The 20,956-nt window shown below is 42.6% G+C and overlaps 1 protein-coding gene across 2 annotated transcripts in view; it reads left to right on the top strand.

Annotated features, from left to right (window-relative positions):
- The window catches only part of LOC126248506 (host cell factor 2), a 294,659-nt gene that overhangs the window by 178,980 nt on the left and 94,723 nt on the right, over positions 1-20,956 (top strand). The window lies entirely within an intron of this gene.

Genomic DNA, 20,956 nt, shown 5'->3' with positions numbered 1-20,956 from the left:
GTAAAAAGACAAGGCCTAGTAGAAATCCTTGGATAACACAGGAGGTATTGATTTTAATTGGGGAAGGGAGGAAATATAAAAACGCGACAAATGAAACAGACGAAAGGGAATACAAATGTCTAAAAAATGAGATTGACAGGAAGCACAAAATTGCAAGGATATATCACTAGGGTAAAGATAGATACTGGTCACAGAAAAATTAAAAGGGGCCTTTTAAGAAAAGAATGAACATCGAGGGCTCGGACAGAAAAAAGTCCTAAACAAAGAAGGGAAAGCTGATAGGTGGAACAAGTATATAGAGGGTCTATACAAGGGAGATGAACTTGCAGGCAGTATTGTAGAAATGGAAGAGGACGTAGATGAAGAGGAGATGGGAGACATGATGCTGTGAGAACAATTTGACAGAGCACTGAAAGACCTAAATTGAAGCAATGCCCTGGCAGTAGACAAGTTTAGTAAGTCGTGGTTGCAAAATAATAACACGAATTCTTTACAGAAGAATGGAAAAACTGGTGGAAACCAACCTCGGGGAAGATCAGTGTAGATTTCAGAGAAATGAGGGCAAGTGCCAGGCATTACTGACACGATGACTTAACATAGAAGATTGGTTACGGAAAGCCACACCTATGTTTATAGCATTTGTAGGTTTACAGAAAACTTTTGACGATGTTGACTGGAATACTATTTGAAATTCTGAAGGTAGCATGCGTAAAATACAGGGAACAAAAGGCTATTTACATCTTGTAAAGAAACCAGACAGCAGTTGTAAGGGTCGAGGGGCATGAAAGGGAAGCAGTGGTTGAGAGGTTTGTGGCGTATCTCTAGTGTTACTCATTCTGTACATTGAGCAAGCAGTAAAAGAAACCGAAGACAAATTTGGAGTATGGATTAAAGTTTAGGGAGAAGAAATAAACACCTTGAGGTTTGTGAATAACATTGTGATTCTGTCAGAGACAACAAACGAATTGTAAGAGCTGTTCAGTGGAATGAATAGTTCTTTGAAAGGTGGGTATAAGATGAACATCATCAAAAGCAAAACAAGGATAATGGGATGTAGTTGACTTAAATCAGGTGACACTGAGGGAATTAGATTAGGAAATGAAATGTTTAAAGTAGCAGATGAGTTTTGGTGTTCGGGCAGCAAAATAACTGATGACCAAAGCAGTTTTCTAAAAGCATTTGTATGAGTTTAGCAGTGTATGGAAGCGAAACATGGATGATAAACAGTTTAGTCAAGAAGAGAATAGAAGCTTTTGAAACGTGGTGCTACAGAAGAATGCTGAAGATTAGATGGGTAGATCACATAACTACTAAGGAAGTACTTAACAGTTTTGGTGTTCGGGCAGCAAAATAACTGATGACCAAAGCAGTTTTCTAAAAGCATTTGTATGAGTTTAGCAGTGTATGGAAGCGAAACATGGATGATAAACAGTTTAGTCAAGAAGAGAATAGAAGCTTTTGAAACGTGGTGCTACAGAAGAATGCTGAAGATTAGATGGGTAGATCACATAACTACTATGGAAGTACTTAACAGAACTGGGGAGAAAGACATTCGTGGCACAACCTGACTAGAAAAAGGGATAGGCTGACAACACACATTCGGAGACATCAAGGGATCACCAGTTTAGTACTGGAGGGAAGTGAGAAATGTAAAAATCAAAGAGGGAGTCCAAGAGATGATTACAGTAAACAGATTCAGAAGGATTTATGTTGCAGTAGTTATTCAGAGGTGATGCGGCTTGCACAGGGTAGTGTAGCATGGAGAGCTGTAGCAAACCAGCCTTTGTACAGAAGACCACCACCACCAACAACAACAACAACAACAACAATATAGCTAGGGCCAAATTTGAAGGTAACTGCATTTATGAAACTTTGAAGTGAACTGTGTAAGTGATGAGTAGCGTATGAATTTCTGCATAACAGGACACTCTAAACTTTGTAACTACAATTACTTTCCCATTTGCTGAATATAAAGGACAACATACATAATTTTGGCATGTTTACGTTACTGTAAAGTCACCACTGCAATGCAGGAACTTTCATCCCACCAAACATCACACTAAAAATATGATACTCTAAAATCTAACTTATTTGCAAACTTATAGAAAAGACTTTATGCAATATGCTATGGTTGTATATTTCTGATTTTCAAATTTTTGTGACAGCTTATTTAAAAAACCCACAGCACAGTAAATCAATTACAACAGTGTAATATCTGTTGAATATGTGGTACTGTTATGCACGAAAAGAGTATTTGAGGTGTATACCTGTCAGTTCAATAATTCCACTTGTGTAATTTAAGAATGATTATGAACAGCTGACAAAAGACTTCAGTCTCCACTTCTATTCTCTCTTAGTGGAGTGCAGATTATGTGAGATCCTTGTTGCTCACAAAAACAACGTATTCTACACATCAGAGTTAGTGCATCAAACTCGAGGGCTTTTCCTCATGTCATTTTTAACATACATGATACTCTCAACTCTAAAAAGCAAATACCTTACCAGGCAAATATTTCTCATGCAAAGTTCTCACACATGGTAGATCTTCATTATAAAATTCAGTAGTCCACAATCGTATGGTGTGATTTTACAGCTTTACTAGTGGAATGTTGACTTTTGAGAGAACTTCAACACCTCATTTGCCGAAATTGTTTATGTTCTGTCATTTTAGCACTGTTTAAGCTTTCAAGAATTTTACTTTATTTTGAAAAGTGGCAGCATTTTCTTGTTGGCGAGCAGTGCTTCTCTGATTTAATGCGTGTCTCAACATTGTCTTTCTTTTTCCACCTAATTCGACAATGACAGAACCTGTATAACGCTGTATTCACATTTGTTGCATATAAACCATGACAAGCATATTGATGAGCCCTTGCTCACTCATAGCCATGTGACACATTTTTACTGAATACAGACAGAACTGACAAGTTAGTAAAAGTAGAATGAACTGATCCAGATTTGTACATTCTAGGGAGACTTCAGGCATGGCGGCTGACCTGTATATATGAATAAATAGAAAACGAATGATGCTGACTCATATAGGCTGATTACAGATACCTACGATTGGTATTTAGCAGACATTGGTATGGTTAGGGTCACTACATCTGCAAAACCAAAAGCGACAAGGTGAATTAACAATAGCTGCAATGTTGAGTGTAATAAAGTTTGAACTCATCTTAATTGTAGACATATTAAATACATGAAACTGTGGTGTCTGCTGGCTACAGATCCCACAGCTGTGTCTTATGTTGCCACATGTGACAGTCTTGTGGAGACCTTTCACCTGCCCAACAGTTGATGTGGCATCACAACACAACTCAAAAGCGCAATGATACATGGTTGTGTTCATGCACAAATGCTATGTGTCTCTCTCTCTCTCTCTCTCTCTCTCTCTCTCTCTCACTGTCATCCCACCAACCCCCCACCCCCCCCCCCCCTTTCTCCCGTCTATTTTCTTTCCAATTTATGCTTCGCCAGATATTGCATAATACCAATACTTGAAAATTGATTACTTTGTAGATATTAATATGCAGAAAATAAAGTTACTGGAAGCTACCACCAAAAAAGGAAAACAAGTTCATCTGGATAGAATTTGTGACAAAATGATAGTGACTAGATAATTTCACATTTTCAGCTGGAATTCGCAATTATATTAATGTTTACTGCATCTGCAAATTTCTCAGGTTCCTAGTGATGACTTGTAGGTCACAGTTGTTGAGAGAAAAATAATAGGTAATGGTTATTTCCTTTTGTCTTGAACTGCTGCTAAACTTCGTGGATGAATGTTAATAAATTCATACACCTAAAAATCAAACTCAATTGTTGAAACCCCTGCTCAGTCTCCCAAGCAATACTTGACACCCAGTTACAACACCCCAGTCAGGGACCAGAACCAACAACCTACTAGGGCAATTAAACCACACAACAATTAGAGCTGTGCAAGGGTTAAGTTTATAAATACTTAAGAACGTTCTTGGAAATGTGACCTTGGTCAGCTTCATATATGCTGATGTATAACTTCATATGGAGACCAACAACTAAATACATCAAGTGAGCTACTTTAATCGACATCAATATATCGGGTATTAGCTCCACTACAATTCAGAATCCCTAAACATGAACTGCAAGTAACAACCACTGACAGGAAGAAACAATCACAACAACACTAATTCTACAACAGACTTCATCTCCAACTGGATACCCACTGCCCTACTTAACACCTTCAAAAATATTTTCTCGCCCAAATAAATCCAAAAGCCACTGAAGCACAAACAATTACTCAAAATCTTGGTGATAAAACAATAAATATGAGCACCTATGTCTAGAGACATATTCGATTTTGGTGAACCCAGCCCACTTTGTTCCAGGCGCGCTGCTGTATGGGCACGAGCAATGTCACTCTTTTACTATCTACCAACAGGCAATTTAAAGAAATAATTGCCAGTAAAGACAAGCCTCGATAGATGTGCTTATACAGGAATCCAACCTTATCCTCATGAATATTACTAACACCAATGGACATACACACGGTAAAATGATGAAAGTGCATCAACGACACATCAAACTCGAGCTTTGACGGCCAGCAACTAAGTGAGGCAATCAATGAATGATCTCTAATGTTGCAATTCTTCAAAGGACCTTGACCAAAAGAAAAACATATAAAAACCACTCATAGAAACTCTTTAAGTGCTTACCAGTACACCAGGTTACTGCATGTGGGTGGCAAATAAGTTACCATTGCCTTGCTGCAGATCTGATTGCATATCTTTCACTCATAGCAGAAGAGGTTGTGTATGACAAATACTGGGACATTTGTGTAAATAATAGTAATATTGATTTGAAGTTAAGGGAAAACATTGTGCAGTGTAGTTTTCAGTGAGCCCGCATCTCGTGGTCGTGCGGTAGCGTTCTCGCTTCCCACGCCCGGGTTCCCGGGTTCGATTCCCGGCGGGGTCAGGGATTTTCTCTGCCTCGTGATGGCTGGGTGTTGTGTGCTGTCCTTAGGTTAGTTAGGTTTAAGTAGTTCTAAGTTCTAGGGGACTGATGACCATAGATGTCAAGTCCCATAGTGCTCAGAGCCATTTGAACCAAGTTTTCAGTGATGATAAAGCTATGGAAAACGCAGGTGTTGGCGTAGAGGGAAATCAAACCACTTTTTTTGAGTGGGAACCATACAGATGATTCTGTTGGAGCTGCAATGAAATAAGCAAGTGGCTATTGTCCTTGATGTAAGCCCTTAGGTTCTGGGTATTGGCAGAGTGGTGCTGGTAGACGAGCAGAAATAATTTCTGTAGTAACACTAACTATTTACTGCATGAGGTCCAGGGTTGTTACATCTTTGAATGTTTAACAATTGTATAGAATGTGCAGGTGTTGGGAAGAGAAAGTGGGTAGATGAAGGTGAAAAAGACAATGGGTTTGAGTGAGAGGATTTGTGATTATGCTGAAAATTTGAGCAGGCAGCTGAGATTGTTCTGGAATTTTAGAATATATTCCTTGCAGCAAGACTTTTAAATGAAGTTGTCATACAGTTGTCAGAGACATTCTGTGTAATTACTAAAACAATACCATCTATATACTTCAGGGTGGTGGTGGCGGCAGCGGCGGAAATGTACAAAATCATAATCGTGTCAAGACTCATTTTAGAATTATGGATTGTGGCACCTTCTTTCATTCAGAGGTTTGTTGCTATCAGGAAGCTATCTAGGAAACAATGAAGATGAGTCTGAAGTGATGAATTCATGAAAATTCTTCAGGAGAAAGTTAAGTGGAAATAAGGGAGGGTTGCAGTTGGTAATAGGTATGATCTGGGAAAGGAAAAGTTAGAAATCGGTCTTTGGTTAGGTTTGTCAGAAGTGCTGATGTCAAAGTAGTATTTCTGCTCTAAGGAGCAGATGAGTGAGACTAGTGCTTTGACTGATCCAGTATGGTTCATTTTTTGGGGTAGTACTTTGAACAGGACTGAAACTTTAATATTTGGGTTATTGGACAGCGATGTTATTTGACTTTTGGATTCTATACGATGTGATTGAGTTTCTGGAGGTGTGTTAAGTGAAATAAGCCAGAAAGATGGTATATGGATGTTATGCAGGGCTGATGATTGGGTTATCTCAAGCCTGTGGTGATCGTGATGTGTAGTGGCATTGAGGGAATGGAGTAGGCCATAAGTTAAACATTTTTATTTGTTTATTATTTTAATGTGATACTTGGAATGCTGCACCAGTTGCTGGAATGTGAAGGCCACAAACAGAGATATGATGTGTTGGGATGGTCTTCAGTTAAGACTAGTTTAATACAGCTCTACATGTCGGTCAGTCTCTTGCAAATCCCTTCATCTCTGTGTAATTGTACCAAACTGCATCTACATCAGTCAAACCTTCGCTTCCTCTACAATTTTCTCCTTCCACACACTGCCATCTCTCTTCCCATCATTGCCAAATTAACTGTACACTGGATGCCTCAGGATATGTGCCATCAACTCGTCCCTCGTTTTAGTGAAGTTGCATCATAAGTTTCATCTCTCCCTTCAGTAGTTAACCAAACTACCCATCTAATCTTCAGTAGTCTTCTATAGGACCAGAGTTCAGAGGCTTCCATTCTTAACTTCATACTGTTCATTGTCAGTTTCGCTTTCATATAAGGCTGTTACTGTCTCCCTAAGCAATACTACTCATTGATCTGGGATGTGTGAACATATCCAGAATGAAAGTGTAAAGCTATTGCTGCCACAGTCAAATTGTGTGCACTGGCCAAAGAAAACTGCAAACATCTCCTCCTTCTATACTGAACTGTTGATAACTTTGTTATACTGATTAACCTATAATACACATTTATGCACATGCCTTCTTTGATATTGAGAGTATTACATTTTTCTTGTAGGATGTGAAGTTACTTAGTCTGTTTCCTATACCGTGTGTAACACGAGGAACAGTTAGGTCATGTTTGGTGCTTCCAAAGTTCTTTTTCCATAATACTGTCAGCACATAACCACAGTCAAGTCCAAATCTGAAAGCAGGTCGTCAGTGAGGTACAACACTTAGGACTGAAAGTGTGTTTATTATGGAGACTTCCATACAGACAGAACAGAACTGGTTCCTGGATGGAAGTTGGTGCTATTTATACACACATCAAATATTGCAGAACCCCCCTTCCACCTTTTGTGTCATTCTGTCTTTGCACCCTTCCTTTCTGAAAAGTACAACACCCAAAACCTAATGCACTAGCCATCTTTATGTTATGAGCTGTAAAACCCCTCACATATGCCAAAAAGTACGTACCCATCATGGCTGGGGCTTTGGGACTCGGAGCTAGGGTTAACTGGCCAGGTTGCCATTGCTGTGGCTGTGTGGCGCCATTGGGAAAGCCCCTGTTCATAGTGGGTGGTACCAAATGAAGCAGATCAAACTTTCTTCCTCTGACAACCTCACGACCCTAACAGTTTCTTCGAAGACAAGCACTATTACGATGGAAAGTAACTTATTGCCTGAAAATGTCAAGGATATACTGTATTGATGCATTGTGAAACAGTATGTTCCCTCTCCCATGTGGTGCTTAAAGTGCATGAGATTCAGACACATAATTGCATTGCAATGCCAGCCCCATCTCTAGGGATTGTGGAAGTCAGTTGCACAGCGATGCTCCTCCTGCCCCTACCCCCGTCTGTGTCAGTAGCGGGGAACACCATTCCTCCCATTCGTTGGACTACGCTGTCTTCCAAAGAGAGAAGAAAATTCAAGAATACAAGTCTTGACCAGCTCATGCATCAGAAGGCCAAGAAGAAATATTTTCGTCTGCATCCTGTATTTATGACAGTGACGTTTACCATGGTTGTTATGCTACCATCCTCTCCATCAACAGTAGCCTTGTCCTTCTGTATGTGGCCTTGGGGGCTGCTCAACCACATCCACTACCTTGGTCATTGGGTACCCTCCTACACTTTCCCTCACAACTACTTACGGAGCATTGACTCCCAACCCACTGGGGACATCAATCCCCAACCTCCAGCCAGAGAAATAATACCCTTCTCCAGCATCTCTCTTGAGGAGGGGTCCCTAGGGACACTCCCTTCCCTCATTTATACTGACCTGCAACTGGATACCAGCCACTGGCTGAAGCGGCCACAGGCTGCTGCTGATCATAGAGCATTGTGTTTCCCCTCTGTTACTGAAACTAGGGCAGACAAGCCCTTGTGGACATGTAAATCATCCAAGGAGAAACTCCCATGGGGCTTGCTGCTTTTTGGCTACCATGGGGCCCCAGCCTTTGCAGCAACTTTTCCTTTCTGTGCAGCATGTCTATCCTCTTGCTATTCTTTTTCCCCTCACTTGGGGAATGTGTGGGATGTTTTTGGGAATGTGTTATGCATTTTCATTAACTGAAATCAGAACACACTGTCCACTGTTTTCATTCCTTTTTTCTTTTTTTGTCCCCCTTCTTCTATCCTTCCTCCACTTCAGCGTTTGAGGTTTCTCTTTTTCTTGTTTCTCCTCGTGCACTCCTGAAGGCCAGCCCACGCGTCTGCTTTGTAACAAGTGACTGGGTAACACGTAATTCCCAGCCCCGGATCAACAGGTAGGGTTCGCACGTATCTCCTGATAGAGGCCACGCCCAGGGAGGGGTGATATCCTGAGCTGCTGCCTTCACAAATTGGTGATTGGTCACACTGTCAGGTGTTTGAGAGATGTGACCTGAGGTGTGAACAATCACCTAAGGTGGGTGCGCCCCCTCTGGGAGGGGATCCCCAGTTGGAAGGAGCGCACCATTGCAGACACTGGCAATCATGGGGGATTTTCTCGCACTGAGCCAACCGCCTTCTTCACAGTTGTCCATGAAACATAAATAGAATGAGGCCCATGATTCAAAAACCCTCCCAGCTGCACCACAGTTCCACATTGTTTCGTGTACTGAAGACATTCTGCCCTTTGCTACAGTAAATCCGTTTATTATTCAGAAAGGTGTTGATGCAATTGCCAGCCCTGTGGAATCCTGCTCATGTTTACACAGTGGCACTTCACTTTTGGACACTACTAATGATTTTCAACCATAACAACTGCTTGCAGCTCCACTCCTCCACTCCTATTCCGTTTGTGTAGAGGCCCATGGAACACTGAATTCTTCCCATGGTGTTATTTACACTAGGCTGCTTGATGATCAAACTGAGGCAGAAACCCAAACGTCCCTCTCTCATCAGGGCATCATTGCAGTCCATAGGGTGACGAAAAAGGTAGATGTATCCTTAGTGCCCACACCCAATCTCTTTCTCATGTTTGATAAAGTAGTGCTTCCATCAAAGGTAAAACCAAGCTATGAAGCTACCAGTCCGACTGTACGTTCTGAACCCAAGGCGCTGCTACCAGTGTCATAGTTACAACCACAGTTGAATGTCCTGTTGAAACCCGGCCAAATGTGTAACCTGTGACCTGTGGCACGGATGCTCGTGAGGGTGATTATTGTCCCCCCCCCCCTCCCATATCAACTGCAATGGCAACCATGCAGCCTCCTCTCAAGGTTGTCCCATATAAAAAGTGCCTTACCCTGTCACTCGCAAGTTGTTGGCTAGTCGGAAACCCTGCGTTCTTGCTACATCTTGCTCCACGGAGGACATGGCCACACATGCAACCTCAAATTCAGCACCACAGTTGTAAAATCACCCAGTGTTGTGGTAGCATACACATCTCCTCCTCCAACTGTGCAACAAGCCACCAAACTTTCCCCTCTATGGACGATGTCACCTGCTATACAATCGGCAGGCCAGAAAGGACAGAAGGAATACGTTCCTCCAGCCAACAAATATGAGTCTTTCCCTGCCAACTGGAAAGGCTCCAAGAAATCAGAAGTAAATGGTATTCTCCTTTGCAGGCTCAGAGATTCTCACCAATGGTGTCGCCATGTGATGCCTTCACTTGGCCGACCTCCGTGTTGCCAGTGTGTACCACCAACCATTTTTCTGTCCTGGACTTCACAGACCAACAGATGGAGAATGCAGAAGACTCTGTAGATCTCATGGAGCAGGATCCTCCAGCCTCTGCGCACTGTAGCAGTGAGTCTTCGAAAGCTGGCACTTGGCAGCCACCAAGGTGACACTCCTTCATCTCCTCCCTCCTCCCCTTTCCCCTTCATGACTGTTCTCCAGTGGAATGTTTGTGGCCTTAGATGCAACAAAGACAAATTACAGCTGCTCTTGGAATCACATTGTCCACTTGTTCTCTGCCTCCAGGAAACAAAATTGCATCCTCATGACCACTTTGACCTCTCCCATTTCTTTCCAATCTGCTTTGACCTTCTCCACCAGGACGGCATTCCAACTCGTGGGGAGTCGTGCTGCTCATCTGGGATGATGTTCATAATCAAACCCATCTCCCTGACTACCCGGCTTCAAGTTGTTGCAGTCCACATTTTCCTTCCTCACCTGACCTTTTCCCTTTCTACTGTTTACATCCCTCTGTCATTTGGTGTCACCAGGGCAGATTTCCTCCAGCTTATCGGGAAACTCCTTCACCTCTCTCTGTTGCTTGGTGACTTTAATACGCACCATCCCCTTTGGGGTTCTCCCAGAAACCGTCTGAGAGGTGCCCTCTTGGCTGACTTTCTCAATCAACTTAGCCTCATTTGTCTTAACACAAGAGCACCCAAGTTCCTTTCAGACTTGAAAAGCTTTTTTCCAGCAGCCAGACTTCAGACTTGAAAAGGTGGAAAAAGCTCCCACAGTTCCACTGGAGGATCAAGCTATCAGTAGCCCGTGGGGGTATGAGGGTACCAAGGAGGCACGACATGCCTAGGGTCGCCTGCTACCATCAGTTGCAAGGAAATGGCATCAATACATACTGGTTCTGAATCAGATCAACTCACACGGCAAACATGAATAAGAACGTAAGTGGTTAAAGAAAAGGGCATTCCGTAAGGAAATGGGTAACTGTCAAAGGTTGAGGGCAATGAGCACAAAGTGGTGGGCGATCACCACTTAACAAATGGCAATAGCTAAAAAGACAGTGCCTAATGCGCAGAGGATGCATTTCCCATCACATAATGTGACCTAGGGCCTCCGGTTGCTTTCTGAGTGGAGTAATTATCACCTTCACCCTCTTCCTCTCTCTTTCTTCTACCTGCTTCTAGTTCTTGGTTTTATTGGTTCTAGTTTACAGACAAGTTCATCATAATTTATCTTCTGTGTCCTTCCTCTCTGAGGACTCTTCCCAACTTGACACATATAGGATGCAGGGACTGATGACCTCATCAATCCAATCCAATTCCAGAATATGAAAACACTACAAACGTAAGTAATTTCGAGTGTTGTCTGAAAATGATGTATACTAAATAACAAATATTTGCTGGTGATTTGATTTGAACTGGTGATCTGCAGCAGACCAGCCATGATAATTACATGCTGTTCAACATTGCACGCAGCACAAATCTTGGCATTGTTCTCTCTCCTGAAGAAATAGCGTCGTGTTGTTTCGGATGTTCTCATTGGACTTGAATACAGCATCCTAGATCTAGATCCTGTTAATGGCCCTCTGTATGGCACTACTTGGAGGATCGTTGGGCTCGGGTTGTGTCACATCCTCTACACTGTGATGAGCAATGAATTTAGCCCTCCTCCTGTCAAAGCTTCACGATCTTTGAGCGAGCCTTATTTTTCCTCGAATGACAAACCTCCATCATTGGTCTATGCCTCAGGACTGTAGTAGGGCTTCCTATGAAAGACATGGACCATGTTTGCACTTTTGTCTTCTTGGTGAAGGGTCACAATCATCAACTGTGTGTGTGATTTCTGATAAGCGACAAAGGATACAATATGGCCCAAAGTAGTATTTTAGTAACTTTTCTGATAGTCTGACTTTCTGTTTCCCGAGCAGTATTTCGCTGGCATGTGCTTGGTGTTGAATCTCCTGGCCATCCAGGGACTGTATGCAAGCCAGCAGAGGTCATAGCACAGGATGCCTTGTACTTCAAACTGACATTTTCTTCAAAGAACCTTCAAATTTCTGGAGCTTTGGTAGCTGGCACAGCTTTGCTGACAGTGTAGCAGGGGAGGTAGTCAGTGCAGACTGTTATCCATTGATCCTCATTTGAGGAGTTTGGGAACCTTCCAAAGAGGTCAATTACAATACCTGGAATGGAGCATCTACCAGTGGAATTAGTATCAGTTGCCCCAGAGGTAACTGTGACACGTGCTTCTGGCATTGGCATTTCTTACAGTGGCTCACATTGGTAGTGGCGTGGCCAGTGATATCTGTGCCTGATTCTGTCTAGCGTCTTCATAAATCCCAGGTGTAGATAGGCTGGGATGATGAGCAATCACTTCCACGTCATTAGACCATAGTTCCTCTTATACAATGCTCTGTTAATTGAAATTCTCCTTTGGTCGGTTTCTCCTTCGAGGCTTCAGTGGTTTTGGGCTGTGCTGAATCTTCCCTCTCTTCAGCAGCAGTGTCATTTAATGCAGTGACTACTGAGAATTCATCTACACTGCTGTGTTCTGGCAAAGGATTTCTTGAAAGGCAATCAGCATCCTTGTGTTTGCATTCACTTCTGCATACCAGTGTGATGTATTCCTAAAACCTCAGCACCCATCTCACCAGCTGGCCCTCTGAGGCTAATCACCATAGATAATGGTGGTCCATCACAAACAAGAATTGTCTGCCACATAAATGTAGCTGGAACTAGTTAATGGTCCAAACAACTGCAAGACACTCTTCTCAGTTGTAGAGTCGTTCAACCTTGACCTCAAGAGTACCATAATATGAGCTATCACCTTTCCATCATCTTTTTTGAGTTTGCACTAGAACTGCATATATCCTGTAACTGCTGGCATTGGTGTGAAGTTCTTCCTGAGCATTCTTCACATACAATGCCAGGACTCAAGATGTTTGTGCCTCCTTAAGTACAAGATCTTACTTGCTCTTTGCTCCAGGAAAATTTGGTGTCTCCCTGTAGTAGTTCTTGCAACAAGTCCTTTATGAATCAGTGACGATATGAACACATTCAGAGAAAACTTAAGACATCTCAAAAGTCTGGAGAGTTGAAAAATGTGTGACATCTACATGTACAGGGTGATTATAATTTAAACTTTCAAACCACTGTAGAAATAACACCACTGGTCAGAATGACGTCAAATTGCAAGGGAATATTATTGGAGAAGGGGGGAAATGTATGGCAGAAGAAATATAAATAGTTACAAAATGTAGCAATAGACGGCGCTGTAAGCATCATAATTTAATAGTGGTCAACTACAAATGAATTGTACAGCAATGCCTAAAATGTACATTTGATATTAAACAAACTGTGCTACTCAGTGTGCACGGGTGTACACGTGTGATACTGTTAGTTATGTAAGCCCATCCACCACAGCAAGGTCATATTACTTTGGATGGTAAAAAATCGGTTTTTAATTGTCCTGAGGCCAAAACCCGCATAAAAAGCATCACCCACATCGGTTTTTAAATTGTCCTGAGGCCAAAACCGCATAAAAAGCATCAATCAAAAATCACATCATATTATTCATTTCCATGTGACTGGCACAAAACATGTGCAGTATGCTGTCCACCGTTTCCTACAAGAAGTTAAAATCGAGAAACAGCACGTTCCACAACTGATCGAAGTGTTTCCAGGGTCACGTACAGAATGTGTTGCGCAGTGCGTGCCTTCAATGCAGCTGAGTTTGCAGTCAGAACACATAACACGTCTTTCAGATATCCCCCACGGCCAGAAGTCACATGGATTGAGATCAGATGATTGGGATGACCAGGCTGTAGGGAAATGGTGGCTGATAATTCTAGCATTTCCGAAATGGCATTTCAGCAGCTGCTTAACTGGCTTTGCAATGTGCGGAGGTGTGCCATCCCGCATAAAAATGATCCCATCCAGGCTGTTGGAGAGCTGGAATGATGTGATTGCCCAAAAGATACTCTTAGCACTTACCAGTGACGGTACAGGTAACAGAACTGGAAGCACCTGTCTCTTTGAAAAAATATGGCCCTATGATAAATGATGCCGTAAAGCCACACCACACAGTGACCTTTTCAGGATGAAGTGGTACTGGTTGATTTATGTGTGGATTTTCCGTTGCCCATATTTGACAATTCTGTTATTGACATATCCTGCAAGATGGAAGTGGACTTCGTCTGTCCACAAAATCTTCCACGGCCAATCATTGTCCACTTCCATGCGAGCAAGTAATTCCAAAGCAAAGGTCTCTCTTGTTAGCAGGTCAACGGGAAGCAACTCGTGCACATGGGTAATTTTGAATGGATGGCAAAGAAGGATGTTTCTAGAATTTTACGTATTGTGCTCGTGGGTATGTCCAACATTCGTGCAATTCTGTATGCACTATACGTTTGCACACCACCACTTGTCTCCTCCTGCATTGCTGTGGCCACTGCTTCCAGTGATGCAGATCAATTCGTTTCACCAAAGGAATCCATCTTTTCGAATTTCTGAATCATTTTCTCCAGACCCACAGCAGTCATCAGACCAATGCCTTTTTTCAAACCCTTCAGTGTCTGGAACTTCTGCAGAGCGGCAGGTGCACAGTCATCATTCCTGTAATACATATTTACAAGCAGAGCACAATACTGCATTGAGAGTCATGGCGAACATTGCAGATGTGAAAGGAGGAAAAGCCACGTACCCAGCATGTTTATACGAACTTCAATGGGGTTGTGCGCATGACAGGTGTTTTCATTTATGTATTCTGATACATACAGCACCATCTATTGATCAATTTTCACACCTTTTTGTTTCTTCTGCCACACGTTTTCCCCCTTCTTCGATAATATTCCATTGCAATGTGACGTCATTCTAACCAGTGGTGTTATTTCTACAGCGTTTTTAAAGTTTAACTTAAAAGTAATCACCCTGTACATCTGCATCTGCATAGATACTCGGCAATCCACCGTATGACATGTGGTGGAGGGTACCCTGTAACACTACATTATTTCCTTTCCTTTTCCATTCACAAAGAGAGTGAGGGAAAAACAAATGTCTGCACGTCTTTGTGTGAGCCGTAATTTCTTGTATCTTATCTTCGTGATTCTTAGGTGCAATGCTGTGTATGTTGGAGGCAGTAGAATTATTGTGCAGTCAGCTTCAAATGCTGGTTCTCAAAATTGTCTCAGTGGTGTTCCATGAGAAGAATGTTGCCTTACCTCCAGGGACTGCCATTTCAGTCCCTGAAGCATATCCGTAACACTTGCGTGTTGTTCGAACCTACTAGTAACAAATCTAGCAGCCTGCATCCAAATTACTTCGATGTCTTCCTTCAATCTAACCCGATACAGATCCCAAACACTCGAGCAGTACTCAAGAATTGATTGCACTAGCATCGTATATGTGGTCTCCATTACAGGCGAACCACACTTTCACAGCATTCTCCCAATAGACTAAAGCTTGTTCTACTTCATATCGCTTTGCAACATTACTCCCAAATATTTAAATGATGTGAATGTGTGAGTTGGGACAGTACTAATGCTGTATCTGAACATCACAGGTTTGGTTTTCCTATTCACCCGTATTAACTGAAGTGTTTCTACATTTATGCCTAGTTGCCATTCATGTGATACCAATTAGAAATTTTGCCTGAGTCATCTTGTATCCTCCTACAGTTACTCAACTTCAGCGCCTTACTGTATACCACACTATCATCAGCAAACAACTGCAAATTGCTGCCCACCAGGTCCACCAAATCATTCATGTATATACAGAATAATAATGCTCCTATCACTCTTCTGTGAGACACTCCAATTGGTACCCTTGTCTCTGATGAACATTCGCCGTCGAGAACATCATACATGGTTCTGTCACTTAAGACGTCTTCGATATGCTCACATATCTGTGAACCTATTCCACATGTTCGTACCTTTTTTAATGCCTGCATTGGGGCATCATGTCAAACGCTTTCTGGAAATCTAGAAATGTGGAATCTGCCTATTGCCCTTCACCTATAGTTCACAGTATATCATGTGAGAAAAGGGAAAGTTGAGTTTTGCACAAGCAGTGCTTTCTAAAACCGTGCTGATTCATGGACACAAAATTCTCGGTCTCGAAAAAAATTATTTTATTTGAACTGAGGATATATTTAAGGATTCTGCAGCAAACTGATGTTAGGAATATTGGTCTGTAATTTTGCAGAACTGTTCTTTTGCCCTTCTTATATACAGGTGTCACCTGCACATTTTTCCAGTCTCTTGGGACTTTGTGTTGGGCGAGAGATTTGCAATAAAGGCAAGCTAGGTAAAGAGCCAATGCTGTATAGTACTCTACGAATAAATCAAACTGAGAAAGCAGACCTGGTGACTTACTTGTTTTCAACTCTTTCAGTTGTGTCTCTGTATCAGGGATGCTTCTTACTATGTCGTCCATACGGGAGTCTGTCGATGGTCAAACAATGGTATGTTTGTACGATTTTCCTGTGTGAATGATTTCTTAAATGTGGAATTTAAAACTTCTGCATTTGATTTGCTATCTTCAACTGCCACACCAGACTGGTCAACAAGTGACTGGATGGAAACCTTGAACCTACTTAGTGATTTTACAAAGACGTGAGTCTTCTTGGGTTCCCAGCCAGATCTTTTGCTAAGGTATGATGGTTATAGTTGCATGCTTTGCACAGAGGCATGAATTTCTACTAACCTTTGCTTGTGACAGCTCTTCTTTGCTGTGGGTCGAGACAGACTACATCATTGTTAACTAGGTACCCCAAGATTTTTATTTCTTAGGTAACAAAGAGGCACTTTTTTGGTTTCAGGTGAAGGCTTGTAGTCTGAATGCACTTCAACATTGTTGCCAGGCAGCTTAGATGTTCTTCAAATGTCTTTGAAAAAATAAATGTAATCTGGATGGCAAAGACACATTGTCCATTTTAGGTGTTGAAGCAACTAGTCTTATATGCTTGAAGGTGGCTGGAGTGTTATGTAGTCCAGATAGCATAACTTTTAACCCATAGAGGCTCACAGGTATCATGAAGGCAGTCTCCTCCTAGTCGGTCCCTTCAACCTCAATTTGCCTGTAGCCTTTCTGCATGGCCATAATTGAAAAATGCTTTGCTCTTTTTAAGCAGAATAGGATGTCATAAATATGTGGCAATGGGGAGTCTTATTTCTTTTGTGATTTGGTTCATTCATGGATGATCTTCAGAGTTGATATGTGTTTTACCATGGGCCACTTGGACTGCCTTTCCTCACTTGATCTGGCTTTCCTCTGCTCTGGATATGAAAGCATCCTTAAAATGGCACAGAACAGCTAACACCCATCGGCATTGTTCATTGGTCAGGTCGGTTTCTCCACGGCATTTTTTTTTTTTTTTAGTGGCAGCAGAGCAAGATTTTTTGTAATGACACTGAATTCCCAATCCTTGACTGATTCAGCTGTGCTTATGCACATTCCTTTCAAGATAAGGTTTGCTTGATAATGACAGTGGTCTAAAGTTCTGCTTCTTCTTCTTTTCCTTCAGCGTTTGTCCCACATGCTTGCAGGGTCTGCTACATGGGTCCATTGCCTCAATTTCACTCTATCACGGGTTGCATCTGAGTGGATGTTCTCGCATTTAAGGTCTTTATAAGTCATATCAGCCCAACGTTGCTTAGGTCGTCCTTTGGGTCTTCTGACAACGACTTCAAGGGTGTAACCCGCCTTGGGAATACTCGTCACCGACCCGTAAAACATGCCCAAACCAACGAAGACAACTCTCTTGCATCTTGTCTTGGATCGATGCAACACCAGACTGTTTCCTAATGCTGTGATCTACGTAGTGAGGCCCGTTGTCCACCTTAGCATCTTTGTTTCCATTACACATAGGCGGAGTTCTGTCTCAACTGTAGTCGCCCAGCACTCTCAACCATACAAGGTGACTGGTTGGATGACAGTGCGATAGATTTTTTATTTTAAATTATCCTTCATCCTGCGGTGGTAAGTGACTCCGGTTGTGGTTCGCCACTTCATCCAGGCTGCCTGAGTTCTGGTGTTGATCTCTCTAGTGAGTCGACCGTCAACAGTGATTGTACAGGTACTTAAACTTACTCATACAAGTCAGACTTTAACCATTAATTGTTAAAGTTCCCATTTCATGTCTGTCTGATGTCATGTACTCTGTTTTCTTCAGATTAAGATGCAAACCGGGCACTCCATTTTTGAGTTTGGCTCTGTTTCTCAAGCTTGTTCTCTGCTGTCAGCATCACGTCGTCAGCATAAAGTAGGTCCATGGTAATGGCCGGTGTAGGTCAGCTGCCAAGGTGTCCATTACGAGAATGAACAAAAGTGGTGATAAAGCAGAACCTTGATGGATGTCGACTGTGACGGGGAAGTCCATGGATAGTGCTGAGGAGGTTGTACAGACATAACTTCTTGGTTGTGCATAAAGTAACTGTGCCCAGTTAATAAGCTGCTCTGGCACATCATGCTGTCAAAGTGCTAGCCAGATGAGACTGTGTGGCACCCAGTCAAAGGACCTTTTGAGATCCAGGAAAGCTAGACACAGTGACTTGGCTTTCTCATGCTGATTCTTGACTAAGAGTCTTGCAGAATGAATCGCATCAGTTGTGCTGCAACTTTCCAGCTTGGTTTCTGGAAATCTGTGAGATTTCGCGGATCCTTTGATCCAGAACACTCGCAAAGATTTTCATGGTGTGGCAGAGAAGTTGAATTGGACGGGATTTCCCTTCTTCTTAAAGATACGCACAGTGGTGCTCTGTTGCCAATCAGTTGGTGTTTGTCCCTCGTCACTGATCTTGTTGAAGAGTTCTGTTAACCATTCAGCTGCCTTCCAATGATGGGAATGCCATAACTCTGCTGGAAGGTCATCTGGGCTGGTGGCTTTCCCAGGCTTCATCTTCCTGAAAGCAGTTTTGACCTCTTCAACTGCAGTTTCTGTTGCGGGCCCTCAAAGCATGACCTGTGGGCATTGGTGGATATTCTTGAAGTAGCTGCACCATCATTCTCTGGCCTTCTTCCAGTCAACTAGCAGATTACCAGTCTCATCACTGACTTCTCAGAACTGATGAACATCTTCCAAATAGCAATGTCATGCTTTAGCGATTCGATATAAGTCCCACTGTCCTTCACGTGTGTCAAGTTTTGCCTATAGATCACCATAACGTTGGGATTTGGTTGCTGCTATAACCTGTTTTGCATCTCTTCGTGCTGTTCTGTACGCATTCCATAGCTCTGATGTTTTATCGGCTAGAAGCAAGTGATACAATCATTTATTTGTGTGTACCGTGTCTTTGACAGTGTCGTTCTAAAGCTATGTATCTCTACCTATCCTCCGTCGACCTGATTTTGTTGTCCTAAGAATTGCACGTGTAGCCTCGTGAGCAGACTCTTTCAGTTTCTCCCAGCTTTCTTCCACTGTGGTAATTGGTGGCAAAGTAATTCTAACTGTGATGTCGGCTTCCTTATTCTTGAATTTCCACCATTTGATTCTCGCAGGTCCTGTGCAGTCTACGTGCTTGTTTCTTGGCAACTTGATTTGTAGCTTGCAGATCAATGGATGGTGTTGTGTTGCAACTGTTTCATAGGGGATGACCTTTCCATCAAGCACATCTTTGAGATCACAGCGTCTCACAAGGATGTAGTCGATCTGCGTGGCATTAGTGCTGCTGTAATACGAGATTAGATGTGAGTCACGCTTTTTGAACCATGTGTTTGCAATTGCCAGATTACAAGCTTTTGAGAAATCTAGGATACACTGACAGTCGTCATTCTTTTCTGTGAATGCATGCCCACCGTGAGCAATAGGTTCTTCCTGTCTGCACCCTACGTGCCCATTCAGATCACCAGGGATGATGATGTAATCATCTGGAGGTACTTCAGCAGTCTTTGCATCAAGCCTCCTCCAAAAGTTTTCCTTAATGGAAGTTACTTGGCCAGTTTGTGGAGCATAAGCACTGAAAAAGTAGATTTTTCTGCCACCTGAGATGTACACAATCTTCATCAGGTGATCATCATATCTTTGCACTTCAGAGATATTACCATCAAACTTGGATGATAATACAATGCCAACACCACTAGCTGTTCCGCATCCAATGTCGTACGATTTGCTTCTGCTCCACCATGTTTCTTGAACTGCACAGACGCCTGTGCGTCGAGTTCCAAGGGCTTTAGATAGCTCATTGTGCCGTCAAGTCACGGTGCTGACGTTGAGCGGTACAAGACTGGATGTGAGGGCTAGCTTGTTTAGCCGTCGCCACCCGTACGACATAACCCTTGCATATTTCTCACGCTGACTGGGCTGTGCCAACGTGCATCGCCTATAGGGGATGCCCTAGACTTTGTACCAGATCCAGAAGACATTTCCATAAACATGTGGCAGCATTTTTACAGTCAGCTCATCACATAGCCTGTCACCAAGCATTTTATAGCTACTGCTAGCAGGGAGAAAGGCCGCTCCTTATATGAAGGACAGACGACGCTGAAGTTGGTTCTTCCACCTTCACCATTGGGCCTCCAGACCTCGTCTGCCGTTGAAGCTGTTGACTAACTACAAGTGAAATGGAAAGAGAAAGAGCTCTGACAGTCGAAGAATGAGCTATCGGTAGCACAAGCACAAGGGCAAGGGCCATGAGAGGCAGAAAGAGGAAAATGAGACTCCCTAGGCCTCGGATGCCTTAATACTGTCGGGGTCGGAAATGGGAAATAGTGGTCGATAGGAAAGATAACAGGAGGGACCTGGCACAAGTAAGTGGAAGCAATGCCAGGCCCAGCTTGAGACCCCGTGCTCACCATGCACATCACGCATGCAAGATGCGTGTCCCTGATTAGACTAAAGTTCTGCTTGACCATCAGTAATAGTCCAGTCAACAAAGGAAAATTAGGGGAGAAAATTCGTGCAGTCAAAAATTTTTGTACAGTGGAGAGTACCAAGAACAACATAGTAAGAATACTGATCGGTGGGATGTGTGTGTGGGGTGGTGGAGGGTGTTTAAATTAAATTTTTTGTATTATGTTTAGTTACTCAAAAAGCACA

This window comes from Schistocerca nitens, chromosome 3, assembly GCF_023898315.1.
Source record: "Schistocerca nitens isolate TAMUIC-IGC-003100 chromosome 3, iqSchNite1.1, whole genome shotgun sequence".
Classification (NCBI taxonomy): domain Eukaryota; kingdom Metazoa; phylum Arthropoda; class Insecta; order Orthoptera; family Acrididae; genus Schistocerca; species Schistocerca nitens.
This window is presented reverse-complemented; position numbering and strand designations above follow the sequence as displayed.